The sequence below is a fragment of the Triticum aestivum genome, chromosome 6B (genome assembly GCF_018294505.1).
Source record: "Triticum aestivum cultivar Chinese Spring chromosome 6B, IWGSC CS RefSeq v2.1, whole genome shotgun sequence".
Classification (NCBI taxonomy): domain Eukaryota; kingdom Viridiplantae; phylum Streptophyta; class Magnoliopsida; order Poales; family Poaceae; genus Triticum; species Triticum aestivum.
In genome coordinates this window covers 406,108,093-406,124,068 of record NC_057810.1, presented here as the reverse complement: position 1 = coordinate 406,124,068, position 15,976 = coordinate 406,108,093, and positions in this window count along the sequence as shown.

Here is a 15,976-nt window from a genome sequence, read left to right as displayed (position 1 = left end):
CGCCAAGGTCCTCCGTGTTCCTTTGGAGCCATTCAAGAACAAAGTATTCAAGCCAAGGAGACAAGGCCCCGGCAAGAGGAGCTTGCCGGGAAGGCCATCCAAGGCATCTCAAGGAACTTGCCACGACGCGCCATGCGTCCCGGCAAGGCCCGGTGAGCGACAAGCTTCCGGACGCGGCAAGGCAACGACCGCGGCAAGGCGCTTGCCGCGGCAAGCAACCACTCTGTACCCACGCTCCAGCACATCCACCAACGTGTCGCCCTGAGGCCTTTCCAGGCACGCGTGGCGGGAGGCTGTGCAGCCAGCGGTGCGCGGTGGCAAGCGGTGCTGACAAGATCGCCATCATGGCAAGCGGTGGCGTCCCTGACGGTCCTTTTCTGCACTGTTTGGGCGACGCAGACGGGCATTTAATGCCTTTGTCCCCTGCTGTCAGGGTTAGGTAGGATGCACTGTACAGGTAGTTGTACCAACCACCTCTCTTTTTACGTTTTTACCCTTGTTTACGTTGCCACCTGTCGGTGACCCCTTGAGCATATAAAAGGAGGCCCATGCGCAACGTAGGGGGGGGGTTGGCTCAGTTCGAAGCCAGAAAACACTCACGCTCGGTCTCGTTAGCTGCTCGTGTGTACTGTAGCACTCAGCGCTCCCGAGCAAGAACACAATACAATCAGACAAGCAGCAGTAGGAGTGTTATCTCTCCGGAGAGCTCCGAAGCTGGGTAAACTGCTCGTGTGCTTCGCCTCGATCTGCTCTTCGTGCGACCTCCGCCCCCCGCCGAACCGAAAGGGGCTCGGTCCGCCGGTCCCATAGGTGTTCGTGGATCAGTTTCCCCGACATCTTTGGCGCGCCAGGTAGGGGGCGTCGAGGTTGTGTGAACCTGATCCGGCGTTCACACGAGCTAGATCTTCATCTTCTTCATCGACATGCCACCGAAGAAGAAGGCTTCGGAGGCAGCTGTTCCGTCCACGTCGATCCCACCACCACCGGAGCAAACGAGTGGTGGGGTAGACGCCGGCGGAAGAACGGACGCCGACGAGGGAGCTCACGGTGCTGCCAGGCCCAAGGACAAGGCTGCGCAGACCTCGGCGTCCGTACATGTTCCGCGCCCATCTCAGGAGGCGCAGGACCGACAGCGTCATGGTATTCGCAGTACCATACGCTTGTTGGACCAAGATCGAGCTGGTGGATCTCGGGGCGCTCAAGACCAGCATGCACGCCAACATACTGGCACGAGCGAGACACGGTCGCCTGGACAGGGTACTGCTCCTTCTAACATAGTTAGAAGTCCGAGCATATCCCGCTCCTCGCACCGTTCGCCACTGCCGCCCACCACTCCAGCAGAAGCTTTGGCGCGAGCTCAACTGCTCCTGGATTACCCTCCAACGTCAGACAAGATCGACGGATGGAGGGCCACCATTCAGAGTCTCATCGGCTTCGCCAACGGTGACACTCCACTGCAGCCGAGTACATCGCTGCCGCGGCAGGGCTGCCAGGCACGAGCCAATGACGACGAAGCCGGTGGGGGTGCAACCATCAGGCACTCTCCGCCCCGAAGGCCAAGATCGCCGACTCGCCGGATCAACCTCAACAGCGACTCCACTGCATCATCAGATCCACGAGCTCGTCGCGATCAGCGCCAAGTTCTTCACGAACGACAGCAAGAAGACGCTCGTACCCGCATCGAGCGCCCAAGAGAAGTGCGACGTCAATCAGACCAGCGCGCTGGGCCCTCTGTCGACATGCATGCGCCAGGGGAACCAGGCGACTTGCCGTACGCGGTAGGTTGCCCTGCGTTCACTCGTGAGCTGCGGCAAGTCCAGTGGCCCAGCACGAAGAATTTCAAGCCAGACGTACCAGAGAAGTACGACGGCAAGACGCATCCGTCGGAGTTCCTCAGCATTTACACCATCGCGGTGCAAGCTGCCGGGGGGCGGGACGACAGGATCCTTGGCCAACTACTTCCCGCTGGTGCTCAAGCCCAATGTCAGATCCTGGCTCATGCACTTGCCGGACAACTCCATATCCTCCTGGGCAGATCTATGCCATCAGTTTGTCGGCGCCTTTACAGGCGGCCACAAGCCTCATGGCCAAGAGAGCGACCTTCATCTGCTCGCCCAGAAGGAAGGAGAGCCCCTGCGCAAGTACATTCAGAGATTCAGCCGCGTACAGCACAACATCCCAGATGTCCACCCTGCCGCGGTAATCAGCGCGTTCCATCAGAACGTGCGAAACCGCAGGATGCGGGAGGAGATGACGATGTGCAAGATCAGAGATGTCAGTGAGCTATATGCCCTGGCCAACAAGTGTGCACGTGCTGAGGAAGGGAGGAGACTCCCCGGAGAGAATACAGGAGCAGAAGGATCTGATAGTGAGGATGCTGCCCCGGCAAGGAAAAACCGGCGGCGGAACAACAGGAAAAAGAAAGGCAAAGATGTGCTAGTTGTTGAGCAGTCCGGCAACGGAGGTGGCGCCAAGAAAGCCAAAGCTGGTAGCTCCGGCAAGGAGAGTGCCGCAGGCACCGACTACCAGGCTGTGGCGGCCGCCGACAAGCAGGACGGCAACAACAAGCAGTATTGCAAGATCCACCGCACCAAGGGCCATGACCTCCAGAGCTGCAAGAAGGTCGAGCAGCTTGTTGAGCAGCAGAAAGCTGAATACGAGTGACGCGACAAGGAGAAGGCCCAGGAAGGTGCTGGAGGATCTGGCAGGAAACGCCCCAGCCGGGGAGGACACCGCGGCAAGGCCAAGCAGCGGCAAGGAGACAGACCTCCCCGCGGCCGCGACAAGGATGAAGATGACGACGACGATGAAGATATGGATGATGACGAGACTGATGAGCAGGAGTTCCAGAAAGCCACAGAGGTCCTGTGCGTTGACGGCGGTGCTTCTCTGCATACTTCACACCGCCAGCTCAAGCAATGGGTGCGGGAAGTCAATGCAGCAGAACCACCCGTCGAGTCACGCAGGCCTCTGAAATGGTCCAGCACGCCTATCATCTTTGATATTGAGGACCACCCTGATCGCATAACTGCGGTCGGGTGCTTGCCGATGTTGGTTTCACCAACTATCCGCAACCTCAAGGTCACTAAGATGCTAGTTGACGGCGGGGCCGGCTTGAACCTGATCTCCTCCGCGGTACTCCAGAAACTCCAGATCCCTGACAGCGAGCTCGAAGAGACCGGTACATTTCAAGGAATCAATCCGGGAAGGAGCAAGCCGAAGGGAAAGATCACGTTGCCGGTGACATTTGGCAGCGAGCTGAACTTCAGGACTGAGAGGGTCACTTTTGACGTCGCTGACTTTCCATTGCCTTACAATGGGATACTCGGCCGTCCAGCACTCGCCAAATTCATGGCAGCCTCTCATTATGCATACAACGTACTGAAGATGCCAGGCCCGATAAGTGTCATCTCTGTCCTGGCGACAAGAAGGATGCTCTTATCTGCGCCGACAAGATCTACCGGGAAGCGGCAGCCGCAACAGATCGCAAATCACTTGCCGCTGAAGCTCCCGGGGGGAAGAAGAAGACTAAGTCCGGCAAGAGTTCTGACGCCCACTCCGGCAAGCGCACCTCTTCGGAGTGCTGCGGTACCGTCGAGGACGCACCATCGAGCTCCACCGGCAAGTGTAAGAAGACAATGGCAGCTCCACCAGAGACCAAGAAGGTGCCCGCCAAGGAGGACGGCACTGGTGGTACCTTCACCATCAGTGCCACTCTCGACCCTAAATAGGAAAGCGCGCTCGTTGCTTTCCTGCGGGCGAATGTCGACGTGTTTGCGTGGCAACCGTCTGACATCCCCGGTGTTCCCAGGAAAGTAATCGAGCACCACCTTGCCGTCTGTCCTCATGCGCGGCCCGTCAAGCAGAAAGTCAGGAAACAGGCAGTGGAGCGCCAAGAATTCATCGCAGAAGAAATCAAGAAGTTGGAAGCAGCAGGCCTTGTCAGAGGAGTGCTCCATCCTACGTGGTTGGCCAATCCTGTAGTCGTGCGCAAGGCTAACGGAAAATGGAGGCTTCGTATCGACTTTACTGATGTCAATAAAGCTTGTCCAAAGACCCATTTCCCTTGCCGCGCATCGATCAGATTGTTGACTCCACGGCCGGATGTGACTTGCTTTCATTTCTTGATGCATACTCAGGATACCATCAGATCTTCATGGCAGAAGAGGATGAGGAGAAGACCGCATTCATCACCCCATGTGGCACATACTGTTTCGTACGGATGCCTTTCGGTTTAAAGAATGCTGGTTCAACATTTGCAAGAGTAGTCCATGACGCTTTTGAGCCACAAATACACAGAAATGTGGAAGCCTACATGGATGACATAGTGGTCAAAAGCAAGGACAAGGCGACTCTGATTCAAGATTTAGACGAAACCTTTGCAAATCTGCGCAAGATCAACCTCAAGCTTAACCCCGAGAAGTGTGTGTTTGGAGTCCCCTCCGGCAAGCTTCTCGGGTTCTTCGTGTCTCAGCGGGGAATTGAAGCCAATCCCGACAAGATCAAGGCCATTGAGCAGATTGAAGCACCAAAGCGCGTCAAGGATGTACGAAGGCTTGCCGGTTGCGTGGCTGCTCTCAGCAGGTTTATCTCTAGATCTGCTGAGCGCGCCCTGCCATTTTTCAAAATATTGAAAAAGGCAGGTCCAATGAAATGGACTCCGGAGGCGGAGGCTGCGCTGCAGGACTTAAAGAGATACCTGTCCTCCACTCCAACACTTGTCGCACCTAGGCCACAAGAGAAGTTGCTGCTATATATAGCGGCAACCAATCAAGTGGTTAGTGCTGCGTTAGTGGCGGAGAGGGAGGCAAATGATGAGCCAGCAACCACGGCAGATGCATCCAGCGACAAACAGGGGGCTTCGCCGGCAAGCTCTGGTCCCGACAAAGATGGATCTGCGCAGGCATGTGAGAAGATGCAGAAGAGAATGGTGCAGCGCCCAGTTTACTTTGTCAGTTCTCTTCTGCAGGGGGCTAGGTCAAGGTACTCTGGTGTGCAGAAATTGCTTTTCGGCCTTCTCATGGCCTCGAGAAAGCTGCGCCATTACTTCCAAGCACATGAGATCACAGTCGTCACTCGTTTTCCGCTGAAGAGGATACTGCAAAATCCAGAAGCAACAGGCAGGATTGTCGAGTGGGCACTGGAACTGTCAAGCTTTGGCCTAAAGTTTGAGAGCACTTCAACTATCCAAAGCAGGGCATTGGCGGAGTTCATAGCAGAATGGACACCAACACAAGATGAAGAAATTCCAGAAACAAGCATCCCCGTCAAGGAAGCAAGCAAAGAGTGGCTGATGTACTTTGATGGTGCCTTCTCGCTGCAAGGCGCCGGTGCGGGCGTGTTGCTTGTCACACCCACCGGAGAGCACCTCAAGTACGTAGTCCAGATGCACTTTCCCAAGGAGCAAGCAACGAACAATACTGCAGAGTATGAAGGTTTGCTTGCCGGTCTCAGGATCGTAGCAGACCTTGGGATCAAGAAGCTCATTGTCAGGGGTGACTCACAGCTTGTCGTCCGCCAAGTGAACAAGAATTATCAGAGTCCATTGATGGAAGCCTACGTTGATGAAGTGAGAAAGCTAGAAGAGCACTTTGACGGCCTACAAATGGAACATGTTCCGAGAGCTCAGAACGACATTGCCGATGGCCTGTCGAAGTGCGCTGCACTTAAGTTACCTGTGGAACCAGGGATCTTTGTGCTCAAGCTGACTCAACCATCTGTAACACCATCAACTAGACAGAGCAAGAAGAGGAAGTTGATTTCTGGTGACCCGGCAGAGCTCCCCGAAGCCGCCACCAAGAAAGTCCCCAAAATCAACACCAAGGGTGCTGAGGAGCAGTCTGCTCCGGCAAGCCCTAGGGTTTGTTCCGTTGAAGCAGACGCTCCCGACAAGTTTTGCTCCGGCAAGCTTGCCGGGGAACATCAAGCTCCGGCTGAGCCGCAGGTTCTCGCCGTAGAAGCGGATGTTCCCGCAGCAGCAGATGTGCCTTTAGTCCTTGTTGTCGAGCCACAAGCTCCAGCATGGGCACAGCAGATTGTCCATTTCCTTCAGACAGGAGAACTTCCCGAAGAGCAAGAAGAAGCGGAAAGAGTAGCCCGGCAGTCAAGTATGTACCAGTTTGTCGATGACACACTGTACAGAAGAAGACTCAACGGTGTGAAATTGAAGTGTATTCATCGGGAAGACGGACAAAAGCTGTTGGCAGAGATACATGGAGGCATATGTGGTCACCACATTGGCGCGAGAGCACTTGCCGGCAAAGCGTTCCGGCAAGGTTTCTTTTGGCCAACAGCCCTCCAGGATGCAACTGCACAAGTAACCAAGTGTGAAGCGTGCCAGTTCCATTCCAAGCAGATACACCAGCCAGCTCAAGCTCTCCAGACGATCCCTTTATCCTGGCCATTTTCGGTCTGGGGGCTCGACATCCTCGGCCCCTTTCCCCGAGCTGTCGGGGGCTTTGAGTACTTGTATGTCGCAATCGACAAGTTCACAAAGTGGCCGGAAGTGGAACCAGTGAGGAAGGTGACGGCACAGTCAGCAGTCAAGTTCTTCAGGTCGATTGTTTGCCGTTTCGGGATCCCTAACAGGATCATCACCGACAATGGCACGCAATTCACAAGCCGCACCTTCATGCAGTACGTCCAAGATCTTGGCGCCAAGGTCTGCTTCGCTTCTGTTGCTCATCCGAGAAGCAACGGTCAAGCAGAGAGGGCGAATGCTGAAGTGCTGCGCGGGCTCAAGACCAGAACTTTTGACAGGCTGCGCAAGTGCGGAAGGAACTGGATTGAGGAGCTGCCGGTGGTTCTTTGGTCGATCAGGACGACGCCAAATCGAGCCACTGGCCAGACGCCTTTCGCTCTAGTCTATGGAGCAGAGGCAGTTCTCCCCACGGAACTCGTATACGGATCACCTCGAGTGCTCGCTTATGATGAGCTTGAGCAAGAGCAGCTGCGACAAGATGACGCGCTGCTCCTTGAGGAGGACCGTCTTCAGGCTGCTGTACGAGCTGCTCGATACCAGCAAGCTTTGCGCCGCTACCATAGCCGCAAAGTTAATGCCAGAAGTTTCGAGGAAGGCGACCTTGTTCTTCGGCGCGTTCAGTCCGCCAAGAATTCCAACAAGTTGACGCCGAAGTGGGAAGGCCCTTACCGGGTGAAACGAGTCACTAGGCCTGGCGCTGTCCGCCTTGAGACCGAAGATGGCATTCCGGTGAGCAACTCCTGGAACATTGAGCATCTTCGTAAGTTTTACCCATAGGGCGCGGTTGCCGGAACCTGTTCCCGCAACCACCTTTTGTACAAGTCTTGCCGATGTTGCATGTAATCCTTTGTACAAAGCCGGGCGCAGACCCCGTGCACAAGTAAAGCTCATGTGCTCCGCACATCTTGTCAATTGCATGCTTTCTACTTTTTCTTGCATGCGTTATCTGACACTTTGTGCAGCACCTAACCCCGGTAAGCAATAACAAGCCATAAGGCTCCATATCTTTATTTTATCTTCTTTCTTTTTCTCAAAAAGGAAAGGAAGGTTCCCTCGCCCACAAGTTTGCCGGGGGAAAGGAGAAGATAATGGTGTGGACCAGGCATCGTTCGAGGAAGTTTCGCCTTACCGGAAAGCAGACGACAGAAAAGCTAAGTTGCCAAAGTTTGAGCAATTAGTTTTAATTTTTAAGTTATCTTCCTCGAACGACCGTGCTTTGTATGGAAAACCTGTGCGCGGAGGAACCAACTCGTAGCTAGTTGCGCCCTTACTTTGTTTCGAGTCCGCTCAACAACTTAAGTGAGCTGCGGCTAGTTGCGACAAGGTTTCTTGTCGGAAGCAGCACCGCCGGCAGGCTGCTGACGTCCCGCACTCAGCGCTCGCGGCCCAGGTGCCTGCACCGACAAGTTCCCTAAAAGCGTAGGGCAAAACATACAAAGGAAGGAATCCAGTAAAGGAAGTAACATAGCAATCGATACCAGAAATAGAGTCATATTACAAGATAGCTTGTCGCAGCTCTAACAGATGGTTCTCATAACATGACCAGCAGCGACAAAGAAAAAGAGAAAACAGGCGGCCTAATCTACGCGATCGCCCTCAACCCTCTTGATCCCGCTCACCTTGTCCACAATGGGTGCGACAAGGGCCTTGAGTGCTTCTAGATCAGCATCCGGCGGCAAGGACTTGAGGACGTTGGTGAGGTTGAGGCCTGGGTTGCGGAAGGCCACCTTCACCAGCACCTTCTGAAGAGCTCCTGCACAGATCCTGCGCGACTCATCGGCCAGCTGCTTTGGGATCTTCTCCCGGAGTCGCTGGAGGGCCGTCGCCACGCCCTTGAAGAACAAGCTGAGCTTGGCGCTGGGTTGGAGATGCTCATCGGAGGGATACCCGAGATCCTCCATCCCCAGCTGCGCCAGCTCCCCGTTGATGGCTGCGGCAATATTCACTAGACCCTCGGTCCAGTGCTCCACAGTCTCCCTAAATGCATTTTGGGCGGCAGCAGCATTCGCCAGCAGCACCTCGTTGGCCTTGATCTTCTCCGACAAGGCCACCTCCCGCTCCCTGGCGCCGTCCAGCATCTGAGTCAAAGTGGCCAGCTTCAACTCAAGATCTGCATTGGAATCCTTGGCGGCGCTGAGCTCCTTGCTCCTCTTAGCGAGAAGACCCTGCAACTCACCATGAGCGGCAGCATCCTTCTCGCGCTCACGCTTGAGCGCGGCAAGCTCCTCACCGCTCGCCCTAAGATCGGCTTCCAGCTGCGCCAACTTCGTCTCCAGCTCCTTCTTGGCGGCCTCGGCAGCTGCGGCAGCATCCTTTGCCTCCTTGAGAGCTTCGCCAATTCCTTGCTTACGCGCGGCAAGCTCCTCCTCATGGCTGTCAAGGTTGACCTTGCGCTGCGCCAACTCTCCTTCCCGTGCAAATAGATCCTCGGCGACAAGCCGTTGCTTCTCTTCAGCTTCAGCCTTCTCGAGGAGGAAGGCTTTCCGCTGCTTGAGAAGTTGCTCCCGCTCCTCCGCCAGGGACCGGAGAGCTTCCTGCCTGAGACCCCGGAGCTCCTCCGCGCGCTTCTCGATATCCACTCCCGCCTTCGCGACAAGTGCTTCTCGGGATGCCAGCTTGGCTTGTCGGGCGCGGTAGAGCGACAGCAGCTTCCGCAGTAGCCGCTCCTCCTCAGGCTCGTCGCTGCTGCTGCTTGGCACGTTGACCAACGTCAGCCCAGCAGAGGCGAGCACCTCTCCGTCCAATATTTCTCCTTTGACCGGCGCCCTGGAGCTTGACGCCCAGGGGAGCTTGATGAAGATACCGTCGCCGGCCTTCAAGTAGGCGTCGGGCTGGGGCTCTTCGGAGCCTGGTGCTGCAGCAGCGGCGGAGGGATCGGCGGTCGGTGCAGCGCTTGGCGCTCCTGCGGCCTCGGAGCCGTCAGTGCGATCGCCGAATTCCTCGCCAGCTTCTGCGGCGGCAGCTTTGGCGGCCTCTTCGCCGGCGGCATCATCAGCACCGGCTTCTCCTTCGGTTTCCATTGGCTCCATGGCAGATGCATCTGCCGAACGGAAAAAGGAGAGAAGTCAAGCAAATATCTAAAAAAAAGATCAGAAGAAGAAGAACCCAAGGGAAGTTTTCAAGCAAGAAGATTACCTGTGCTAGGATCTGCGGTCGCGGTCTCAACCGCCGGAGGATCGCTGGTGCCGTCCCTTGCCGGAGAACTGTCCCTTGCCGGAGAGTTCTCCCCTGCCGGAGAGCGCTCCCTTGCCGGGGAATCCTCCCTTGGCGGTGTAGTCGAAGCAGATGGCGCTTCGGGAGCGGCTTCCGGGTCCTCCTGATGAGGCTGCTCTGCTCCTACACAAACCAGCAGTTGGATATCATCAAAGGAAAGAGCAATCCTGTGCGCCTGACAGCATGAAGTAAACCATATACTTATGTGGGGGGCTGCGCTGGGGGCTGCTTTGAGGAATGGTTGCCGGGTCCGACAAGGTGGTCTTGGACATGTCCTCTGCCGTCGCGGTAGGTTCGTCCTCGATGACAATCACCGGGACCTTGGCTCTCTTCGCCGCTCTCTGGGCCAGCGTCCTGAAAAGGAATGGGTTCAGAGTGAAGCAAGTCAGATACAAGACAAAGCAACAAGTTTGAAGAATTACAAGAACACCAAAGAATCTTACTCTTCTTCTTCCTCGTCGGAGCTGAGTGCGGAGAGATCGAAGTCCGGCTCACCTCCGGTGCGGCGAGGCGGAGGAGTAGGTTCCCTTGCCCGCTTGGCAGGGGCGGTAGCGGTGGACTAGGAAGATCCTGCTCCAGTTGCCGCAGCAGCGTGAGGCGCTCCCGCGGCAACAGTGCTTGCCGCTGTAGAGCGTGTCGCATGGCTCGGCGGCTGTTGACTCGTTTGCCGCCCCGCTACGTCCCCGGCCTTGCGGAGATGCCTTCTTGGTGCAGCTGGGGGCTCCACTTCTGGCAAGTTGTCTGAAAGTTCGGGCCCGACAAGATCTCCCTCGCCGGGCTCGCTCGGCTCGTCTTCAGGCCCGGCAAGCTCTTCCTCACCGGCAAACTCCTCGCGCTCGGCAAGGCTTGCCGCCTCTGCTGCCTCTGCCTCCTCCATGGTGAACCCGAACTCACCCGCGGCAGCTACTACCGCCACCTCTTCCAGCCTGGTGGTGATGCACTGCATCTCATCATCAGTGGTGTCGCGGGTGAGGCTCTTCTGTTCATCAGCACGGACCGGCACTTCTACCAAGTCATCGAAGAATGCCCGCACGACGTCATCCGCAGGTTCTTGCCAAGTTGGGGCGATTCCGTGCGAATCGCACAACGACATCATTGCGCGGATCCGGTCGAGCGAAGAATTGTTGCACAACGGAACAACACCCCTCGGCAACATGAAGGGATGCTGAGGATCGCATTTGAACAGCTCCAGGAGCATCGCATCCAGCTCCAGGACGGTGAAGTTGAAGTTGAGGCCCGGGCGCAGCCTCATGATATCCGCCGAGTTCTTGAACTCCCAGGCGGGTCTCCCCCTCTCCTGCAGGGGGGCGATGCGGCGGCAAAGAAAATCTACGCCAACGGCGCCTATGTTGAGCCCGGCAAGCCTGAGGCGAAGGATCCGGGTGACGGCGATTTTCAGCCTGTCATCTTCCGGGGCCACGTTGCTCCAATCGTTACCACGCACTATGGGGGCTTGGCGCATGGTAGTAAATGGCTGCGGGTTCTCCTCGACGATCCAGCACCACTCTGCTCTCCACTCCTCCCACTTGCTGCGGAGCTCACCCTCCAGATATGCTTCCTTCTTGCCGACTCTCGAGATCCAAGAAATCCCACCGGCAAGAGGCTCTCCTCTCTCAACCCGAGGCATGAATAAGTGGCGGAAAAGGGCTACGTTTGGATTGACTCCGACAAAGTTTTCGCAGAGATGTGCGAAAACTGCCATGGTCAGAACGGCGTTGGGGCTGAAGTCAAGGAGGCGGAACCCGTAGGTGTTCATGATGTCACAGAAGAATTCAGAGAAGGGCGGGCAGAGCCCGCAGTAGAAGAACAACGCAAAGAAAGGATAGCCATTCGGAGCCAGTTCCGAAGCGGCAGCCGGGAGTACCTTCGTGCGCGGATGCGCTCGCGTCTCCGTCGACCAGAAGAGGTAGTAGTACTCCCTCAGCTCCTTCGCGCCGAGCTGAGGGGGGAAGAGGGCCCGCTCCTTCCGCAGCGCCGCGAGCCGCTGCGCCTCAGCCGACTTCACGCCCTTCCCCTTGTCGGCTTTTGGAGCCATGGCGGAGGTGGTGGGGGAGATAGGCGGCGTTGGTGATGCTGGTGGCAATGGGGGGCGGAGCGCTGCTCTCCTTCAGCTTCGGGAAGAAGGGGGGAGCGGCGGCAATTTGTGAAATTGGAGGAACAACCGGCGAGATGGGCGAACTGCCCCTGTTTCCCCTGCTTATAAAGAGGGAGGGGGCGGACGTTTCGCCCTTCCGAATAAACAAACCACCCACGATCTCTCCCACGACGCCGCATTCGACGCATGCCGTTGGGGAGGGCACGGTGGATACGGAGTAAGATACGGTGTAATCCAGGCCGCACGTGCCTGTGCCCTGTTTTGGGCCTGGCCCAACAGCGCTCGGCACCGTGTGTGGCCCAGGCCTGGGGGCTCCTGTCGGTGTACTAGAGTAGGGGTACCCTAGTATCCCGAACTTGTGCACGAGCAGTTGCAGCACCCCGCGGCAGGGCTTGCCGGGTGACCGCCAAGGTCCTCCGTGGTTCCTTTGGAGCCATTCAAGAACAAAGTATCCAAGCCAAGGAGACAAGGCCCCGGCAGGAGGAGCTTGCCGGGAAGGCCAACCAAGGCATCTCAAGGAACTTGCCGCGACGCGCCATGCATCCCGGCAAGGCCCGGTGAGCGACAAGCTTCCGGACGCGGCAAGGCAACGACCGCGGCAAGGCGCTTGCCGCGGCAAGCAACCACCCTGTACCCACGCTCCAGCACATCCACCAATGTGTCGCCATGAGGCCTTTCCAGGCACGCGTGGCGGGAGGCTGTGCAGCCAGCGGTGCACGGTGGCAAGCGGTGCTGACAAGATCGCCATCGTGGCAAGCGGTGGCGTCCCTGACGGTCCTTTTCTGCACTGTTTGGGCGACGCAGACGGGCATTTAATGCCTTAGTCCCCTGCCGTCAGGGTTAGGTAGGATGCACTATACAGGTAGCTGTACCAACCACCTCTCTTTTTACGTTTTTACCCTTGTTTACGTTGCCACCTGTCGGTGACCCCTTGAGCATATAAAAGGAGGCCCATGCGCAACGTAGGGGGGGGGGTTGGCTCAGTTCAAAGCCAGAAAACACTCACGCTCGGTCTCGTTAGCTGCTCGTGTGTACTGTAGCACTCAGCGCTCCCGAGCAAGAACACAATACAATCAGACAAGCAGCAGTAGGAGTGTTATCTCTCCGGAGAGCTCAGAAGCTGGGTAAACTGCTCGTGTGCTTTGCCTCGATCTACTCTTCGTGCGACCTCTGCCCCACGCCGAACCGAAAGGGGCTCGGTCCGCCGGTCCCATAGGTGTTCGTGGATCAGTTTCCCCGACATCTTCCTAGTATCCTGAACTTGTGCACGGGTAGTTGCAGCACCCCACGACAGGGCTTGCCGGGTGACCGCCAAGGTCCTCCGTGGTTCCTCTGGAGCCATTCAAGAACAAAGTATCCAAGCCAAGGAGACAAGGCCCCGGCAAGAGGAGCTTGCCGGGAAGGCCAACCAAGGCATCTCAAGGAACTTGCCGCGACGCGCCATGCGTCCCGGCAAGGCCCAGTGAGCGACAAGCTTCCGGACGCGGCAAGGCAACGACCGCGGCAAGGCACTTGCCGCGGCAAGGCACTTGCCGCGGCAAGCAACCACCCTGTACCCACGCTCCAGCACATCCACCAACGTGTCGCCATGAGGCCTTTCCAGGCATGCGTGGCGGGAGGCTGTGCAGCCAGCGGTGCGTGGTGGCAAGCGGTGCTGACAAGATCGCCATCGTGGCAAGCGGTGGCGTCCCTGATGGTCCTTTTCTGCACTGTTTGGGCGACGCAGACGGGCATTTAATGCCTTTGTCCCCTGCCATCAGGGTTAGGTAGGATGCACTGTACAGGTAGCTGTACCAACCACCTCTCTTTTTACATTTTTACCCTTGTTTACGTTGCCACCTGTCGGTGACCCCTTGAGCATATAAAAGGAGGCCCATGCGCAACGTGGGGAGGGGGGGGGTTGGCTCAGTTCAAAGCCAGAAAACACTCACGCTCGGTCTCGTTAGCTACTCGTGTGTACTGTAGCACTCAGCGCTCCCGAGCAAGAACACAATACAATCAGACAAGCAGCAGTAGGAGTGTTATCTCTCCGGAGAGCTCCGAAGCTGGGTAAACTGCTCGTGTGCTTTGCCTCGACCTGCTCTTCGTGCAACCTCCGCCCCCCGCCGAACCGAAAGGGGCTCGGTCCGCTGGTCCCATAGGTGTTCGTGGTTCAGTTTCCCCGACACCTTGTGATTGATGGATTTGAAATAACCATCAACTCTAGGTTTTGAGATCCTAGAAAACAGGTTATACCAATGACAGCACAACAGAAGCACACACTGATGGTCCTCGAAACTGGAGATATACTGCAACTGAACAATGTCTGTTAGGTTAGCATAAGTTGTCTCTTTGTCATACATATCCGTGCTCATGATGGCACTGTTTTGTGTCTTCCTACCTTTGTCTCGTGCAAGGGTGTTGTTGCGCACATCTCCAACAACGCAAGATTCATAATGTCTTACCCGAGTATCAAGACCCATTGCTAGTGAGTAAAGGGAATCATCAACTGCCTGCCCATCCTCCCGCATCTTCTTAAACTATGGTTAGAAAATATACAAGCTGATCATCTTATGTACTCAATATATTAAAAAAACTGACAGTGCATTTCAAAAGCTTACATTTGAACCATTTCGCAAATCCTGCCATAACCAGTTTGTCAATGTTTCTTGGATTTTGCAGCAGTAACTCCTTTTTGTAGATGCTGCACAACATAGTGATCGTGTCAAACATCTAAATATATAAGAATGTGCTGCAAGTTTAGTATATTACGATGTATAAGCTGCAATACTTAGCACTGACTTGATATAAGGTAGTACAGTTATTCAACACATACCAAACCATTTTGTCCAAATCTTTAGGTTTGTCCTCTTGTCGACTCTTCCCTGTAACTCGAACAGAATAATTGAAAACATTGAGCCTGGGATTGTTTTCACCCACCTCTTTGCTAAGCTAATTAGCTGTTTCAATGTATTTTGAGCATAATGTCAATGCTTCTGTAGCAATGTAGGCCTCTGCAATGGAACCCTCAGGTCTAGCTCTGTTCCTAACATAGCCCTTGAAAGTGCCTAGCCGCCTTTCAATAGGGTACATCCAGCCATACTGTACTGGACCTCTAAGTAGTGCCTCATCAGGTAGATGAACATCCAAATGCACCATCACATCAAAGAAGGCTGGAGGATATATCTTCTCAAGGTCGCATAGGATAGTTGGTATCTTGTCTCTAAGATGCTCCAAAGCATCTATCCTGATATTTCTACTACAGAGTTCCCTGAAGAATTGTCCCAACTCTGCAACTGCTTTGTATAAGTCAGGGCGGCCCAATCCTCTAAGGATAACAGGTAAAACCCTTTGAAGTAGGACGTGGCAGTCATGAGTTTTCAACCCTTGTACCTTGTTTCCATCTGCACTAGCTCTCCTTTCAGGGTTGGAAGCAAATCCATGTGGGAATCTCACACGTGACAGGGCCTCGCAAAATTATTTTCTTTTTACCTTGTACAAGACGTACACAGCTAGTGCCATATCCCGTGGTTTACCTTCATCTTGCACCTGCAAATCCTGTCTGATACCCAGATGTGTCAAATCAATACTAGATTTTAAGGTATCTTTCGTCTTGCCTTCAATATTAAGAAGTATGCCGATAATGCTGTCATATATGTTTTCTCGATGTGCATCACATCAAGATTATGCCACAGATCCAAATCTTTCCAATACTCCAAGTCCCACAAAGTGGACCTGCGGGTAAACAATAATCTCTCTTCTTCCCTGCCACGTTTCCTTTTCCCGCTACCATTACCAGGATGGTTTCCTGGTGTAGTATGCCCGACCTTCTCTAATTCACTTGCAACTCATCGGTGGTGAGCCTCTTTGGCGCGTCACGGTTTTCATGCTTTGCATTGAACACATGTCTTCGGTATTTTCTAGGATGCAGCTTGTCCTTGGCAAGGAAACAACGGTGTCCAATGTAACAGATCTTGCTAAGTATTGCGTATGACAACAGATTCCTGTCACAGCGAACACATGCATTGTAACCATGTGTCGTTCGCCCTGACATAGTGCCCAAAGCCGGATAATCATGGATGCACCAAATTATAACAGCACGCAGAAAGAAATTAGCTGGTGGGCTGCTGTATAGGTCTCGAGTGAGAACACCCCTCCATAGATGTTGAAGTTCCTCCACAAGAGGCTCCATGAACAAATAAAAATCC